Source organism: Schistocerca piceifrons, chromosome 9, assembly GCF_021461385.2.
Source record: "Schistocerca piceifrons isolate TAMUIC-IGC-003096 chromosome 9, iqSchPice1.1, whole genome shotgun sequence".
Taxonomy (NCBI): domain Eukaryota; kingdom Metazoa; phylum Arthropoda; class Insecta; order Orthoptera; family Acrididae; genus Schistocerca; species Schistocerca piceifrons.
The window spans coordinates 61667126-61673153 of NC_060146.1; the positions used below are offsets into that span (position 1 = coordinate 61667126).

A 6028-nucleotide genomic window follows, 5' to 3' on the forward strand; every position below is an offset into this window, starting at 1 on the left:
TAACGTATGTACGAGTTTTTATACAGAACGGACAGGGAGGGCACTTTAGGCCCACTTCTGTGGGTTCCTGCTCATGAAAGAAGTTGAAAATTTATATAAATCAACTTCTGCAGTTATTTCAAAATCGACAAACACACTTTTCCTCCTTCATCTTTACTTAACATGGAAATTTTACATAAAGCTTACAAGGGCTACAAAACCCTCTTAGAAGAATTACTTATATGGATATGGTGTCTGTTCTTTCGGACATGTCCGATGACTTGCAGCCGTCTAGAACGAAATTAGAATTATATTAATAACTTCAGCTGCTGAAGGGGTTGACATATATCAACGGGGACAGGTGAAAGTGTGTGCCCCGACCGGGACTCGAACCCGGGATCTCCTGCTTACATGGCAGACGCTCTATCCATATGAGCCACCGAGGGCACAGATAATAGCGCGACTGCAGGGACTATCTCGCGCACGTCTCCCGTGAGACCCACATTCTCACCTTGTATGTCCACACACTACGTTCGTAGTTTCCCACCCCAACACACTCATTACTCGTGGAAGACATTCTTACCGAGCCCCGTAACAGTCCGGGGAATGTGTGTGCATCCGCACAAAAGAAGAGCGTCATGGCTGTTATTGCCAGAAGTATATACTTATATGGATATGGTGTCTGTTCTTTCGGACATGTCTTTCACGAGTAATGAGTGTGTTGGAGTGGGACACTACGGACGTAGTGTGTGGACATACAAGGTGAGAATGTGGGTCTCACGGAAGGCGTGCGCCAGATAGTCCCTGCAGTCACGCTATCCTCTGTGCCTTCGGTGGCTCAGATGGATAGAGCGTCTGCCATGTAAGCAGGAGATCCTGGGTTCGAGTCCAAGGTCAGGGCAGAAATTTTCACCTCTGCCCGTTGATATATATCAACACCCGTCAACAGCAGGTATTAATATAATTCTAATTCCCTCTTAGAATATTCCAAATACGTATATAAACATTTTTTATCATTCCAAAGATCTGTTGAACGATCAGAGTGCACTGAAAATCAGAAGCTGTTTTGACTGTATAGGATCTCTTATTAAATGGTGAAAACCACTAAACGTCATTTAGATATTGAGAATAGCTTGTGTGGAATTATGTGCCATGTCTCTCATATGTGTAATATAGACTGATCAGCCAGAACATTATGACAACCTACCTAACAGCTGGTATGTCCACCTTTGGCACGGATGACAGCGGCGATGTGTCGTGGCATGGAAGTAAGGAGGCCTTGGTAGGTCGCTGGAAGGAGCTGGAACAACATCTGCACACACAAATCACATGATTCCCGTAAATAGCAGGGAGGGGGCGATGATGTCAGACGCCAGAAGTGTTTGAGCGGGTTCCCATCAGGCGAGTTGGAGGCCAGGACATTAATTGGAACTCGCTATTATGTTCCTCGAACCACTGCATCGCACTCCTGGCCTTGTAACATGGCGCATTATCTTGTTCAAAAATGCCGCTGCCGGCGGGAAACACGATCATGATAAAGGGGTGTATGTGGTATGGAACCAGTGTACCACACTCGTTGGCCGTCATGGTGCCTTGCATGGACTAGACCTATGGATGTCCACGTGAAAGTTTCCCAGAGCTTATTGGAGCCGCCATCAGTTTGTCTCCGCCCCGCAGTACGGTGTCGAGGAGCTGTTCTACTGGAAGTCGACTGACTCGTGGCATAATGAAGAAAGTATCAGGGTTCATCAAAGCACGCAATCCTCTGCCACTGTGCCAAAGTCCAGCGCCAGTGGTCATGTGCCTGTTTCAGTCACAGTTGCCAATGTCACGGGTTAACATTGGCACATGCATGGGTCGTTGGCTGCGGAGTCCCATCTTTAGGAGTGTTTGGTGCACTGTGTGTTCAGACACACTTGTACTCTGCCAGGAATTAAAGACTGATGATAGTTCCACCACAGTTCGCCGCTGGTCCTGTTTACCAGTCTGCCCAGCGTACGGCGTCCAAATTTGTAATGAAGGGTGGCCACCCAACAACATGACGTGTGGATGTGGTTTCACCTCGGTTCGGCCACAAGCTGAAGACACTCACTATAGCACTCCTTGAACGCTTGACTAGTCGTGCAGTTTCCAAAATGCTCGTGCTGACCCTGAAGACCATCACAATCTAGCCTCGGTCGAACTCAGATTGCGCGCTTTCCCCGTTCTACAAATGGACAGCTCCCTAACTGATACTCCACGCAATGTGTGTTTGGGACAGGAGGGGGGGGGGGATGAGGCTAGCAGTAATTTCTCGCCACGTGACGCTGTTATCTCCAGGACGGGTTTACATCGATAGTGGTGGGCTTGTGGTCATTATATTCTGGCTGAAGAGTGTATAACTTCCTTTTTACATAAGCACTAAGAACTTCATCTTCAGGCCACAAGTGGTCCATCGGGACCATCCGACCGCCGCGTCATCCTCAGTTGAGGACTCTGATAGGAGGGGCATGTGGCCAGCACACCGCTGTCCCGGTGGTTACGATGGTTTTATTTGACTGGATCCACTACTATTTGGTCGAATAACTCCTCAATTGGAATCACGAGGCTGAGTGCACCCAGAAAAATGGCAACAGCGCATGGCGGCCCGCATGGTCACCCATCCAAGTGCCGGTCACGCGCGACAGCGCTTAACTGCAGTGACCTGACAGGTACCGGTCCATCCACTGTGGCAAAGCCTTCCTTTTTATATACCTCAGTTATAAATTTTATATGCTTCTATGTTTCTTGGTACTGGCACGAAAACTTGACTACATAAATAAATGTGATTCATTCACAGTGAATTGTGAATCTCTGTTAATAATTACCACACACAAACTGCGTGCCTGAGGAATACCGTCTCAGTTTTGCAACTGGATTCGTGACTTCCTGGCAGAGAGTTCAAATGTTTCAAATGGCTCTGAGCACTATGGGGCTTAACTTCTGAGGTCATCAGTCCCCTAGAACTTAGAACTACTTAAACATAACTAACCTACAAACATCACACATATCCATGCCCGAGGCAGGATTCGAACCTGCGACCGTAGCGGTGGCGCGGTTGCAGACTGTAGCACCTAGAACCGCTCGGCCACTCCGGCCGGCCCTGTCAGAGAGGTCACAGTTCGTAGTAACTGACGGAAAGTCGTCGAGTAAAAAAGAAGTGATATCTGCCGTTGGCCAAGGAAGTGTTGCAAGCCTGTGCTGCACCTAATCCATGTAAAAGATTTAGGGGACAATCTGAGCAACCTTGTTAGATTATTTACAGCTGATGCTGTCATTTGCCGGCTATTAAAGTCATCAAAAGATCAAAACCAACTCAAAAACGATTTAGACAAGACATCTGTTTCGTGCGAAAACTGGCAATTGACTTTAAATAATGAAAAGTGTGAGGTAATCCACATGGCTCCTAAAATGAATCCGTTAAATTTCGGTTACACGATATACTACACAAGTGTAAAGGCTGTCAGCTCAACTAAATGCCTAGGGATGACAATTACGAACAAGTTACATCGAAAAGATCACATAGATAATGTTGTGGGGGAGGCGAACGAAAGGCTGAATTTTACTGACAGAACATTAGAAGATGCAACAAGTCCGTTAAAGAGACTGCCTACGCTACACCTACCTATCCCCTGCTCGAGTACTGCTGTGTCTGGTATGGGATCCTTACCAGTCGGGATTGATGGAGAACATCGAAAAATTCAAAGAAGGGCAGCTCGTTTTGGACTGTCGCAAAGCAGGGGGAGAGTTTCATGGGGATGATACATGAGCTATGGTGTTTATCGATGTGGCGAGATCTTTTCACAACATTTCAATTTCCAACTTTGTCCTCTGAATGCGAACATTTTGTGTTGGCGTCTATCAGCTTAGGGTGAAATTATAATCGTAATAAAATAAGAGAAATCAGAGCTCCTACGGAGATATTTAAGGGTTCGTTTTTCCCGCGCGCCGTTCCAGAGTGTAACGCTAGATAAATACGCAGTGATTCGATGAACCCTCTATCAGGACCTGAAGTGCAAATTGCAGAGTAGTCTTTTACATTTGGATTAATATGCATTTTTCGGCACGTCATTGTATTACGTTTCCGTGACGAAAACATTGATATGTGCTAAACAAATATCAGACAAGTTGCTTTGTTGTACACTTCTTACACACACATGAAAAAAAGTTTTGCATCACCTCGGTTCCCCGAGTTCCGGGACCTGTACAGAAAACTGTTATAGAGGTCAACGTAAACATAATTCCGCCCTTTTTATTGCTCATTAAAACCACACATTACATGTTGTACTACCATACAGCGAGACCTTTAGAGGTTGTGGTCCAGATTGCTGTACACACCGGTACCTCTAATACCCAGTAGCACATCGTCTTGCATTGATGCATGCCTATACTCGTCGTGGCATACTATCCACAAGTTCATCAGCGTACTGTTCGTTCAGAATGTCCCACTCCTCAACGGCGTGGTTGGTGGGTCACGCCGTCCATAAAGCGCCCTTTTCAATCTAACCCAAGCGTGTTAGGTAGGGTTAATGTCTGGAGAACATGCTGGACACATTAATCGAGCGATGCTGTCATCTTGAGGAAGTCATTCACAAGATGTGCACGATAGGAGCGCGAATTGTCGTCCATGAAGACGAATGCCTCGCCAATATGCTGCCGATATGGTTGCACTATCAGTCGTAGGATGGCATTCACGTATCGTACAGCCGTTACGGCGCCTTCCATGACCACCAGCGGCGTACGTCGACCCCACATAATGCCACCCCAAAACAGCAGCCAACCTCCACCTTGCTGCACTCGCTGGACAGTGCGTCTAAGGCGTTCAGCCTCGCTGCGTTGTCTTCGAACAAGTCTCCAACGATTGTCTGGTTGAAGGCATACGCGACACTCATCGGCGAAGAGAACGCGATGCCAATGCAGAGCGGTCCATTCGGCATGTTGTTGGGTCCATCTGTACCGCGCTGCATGGTGTCGTGGTTGCAAAGATGGACCTCGCCATGGACGTCGAGGGTGAAGTTGCGCATCGTGCAGCCTATTGCGCACAGTTTGAGTCGTAACACGACGTCGTGTGGCTGCACGAAAAGTGTTATTCAACATGGAGTCGTTGCTGCCAGGGTTCCTCCGAGCCATAATCCGTAGCTAGCGGTCACTCACTGCAGTAGTAGCCCTTGGGCGGCCTGAGCGAAGCATGTCATCGACAGTTCCTGTTTCTCTGTATCTCCTCCATGTCCGAACAACATCGTTTTGGTTCACTGCGAGACGCCTGTACATTTCCCTTGTTGAGAGCCGTTCTTGGCACAGAGTAGCAATGCGGACACGGTTGAACTGCAGACAATACAAGCCGTGCACCTCCTTGCGGTAGAATGACTGGAACTGATCGGCTGTCTGACCCCCTACGTCTAATAGGCGCTGCTCAATCATGGTTGTTTACATCTTTGGGCGGGTTGAGTGACGTCTCTGAACAGTCAAAGGGACTGTGTCTGTGATACAATACCCACAGTCAATGTCTGTCTTCAGGAGTTCTGGGAACCGGGGTGATGCAAAACTTTTTTTGATGTGTGTACTTTACATACACATGTGACAATGTTCTAATGATTTATGATATCCCAAATTTCCTAATTGTGCATCGGGGCTTGACTTTTATTGTGAAATATATACCACAGTTCCTGAGAAAAATAGCTAAGAATAAATAATTTGGCTTTATTTATAATATACTAAGTGGGCTATTACTTTAAAAAGTGTGTGGTTTTCCAGATTGGTCTGATCTATGATTTGAATCGTTCATCCTAACAACTTTATAATCAACATATTTGTCGAAAGTGAGTTGCCACTGGAATAGCTTTGCCCCTGTATCTGCTTGTTAAATTGTTTCCCCCTCGTTGTTTTTAGTATCATTGTATAGTACCTTGAAACTTACAATTAGTATTTTTATCTAACATTAATTAGTCGCCAGAGGCTAAAGGTCGGGCAGGCAGACAGTTTTCATGCATTGCCGCTGGGAATTGCGCTTCTCGCCTGTTTTTACGTGACG

General features: G+C 46.6%; 1 non-coding gene across 1 annotated transcript; it reads right to left on the reverse strand.

Moving 5' to 3' along the window:
• Positions 1 to 351: 351 nt before the first annotated feature.
• On the reverse strand, positions 352 to 426 carry Trnat-ugu. The gene has a single exon. It is a non-coding gene; the product is annotated as a tRNA-Thr (tRNA).
• Positions 427 to 6028: the final 5602 nt, after the last annotated feature.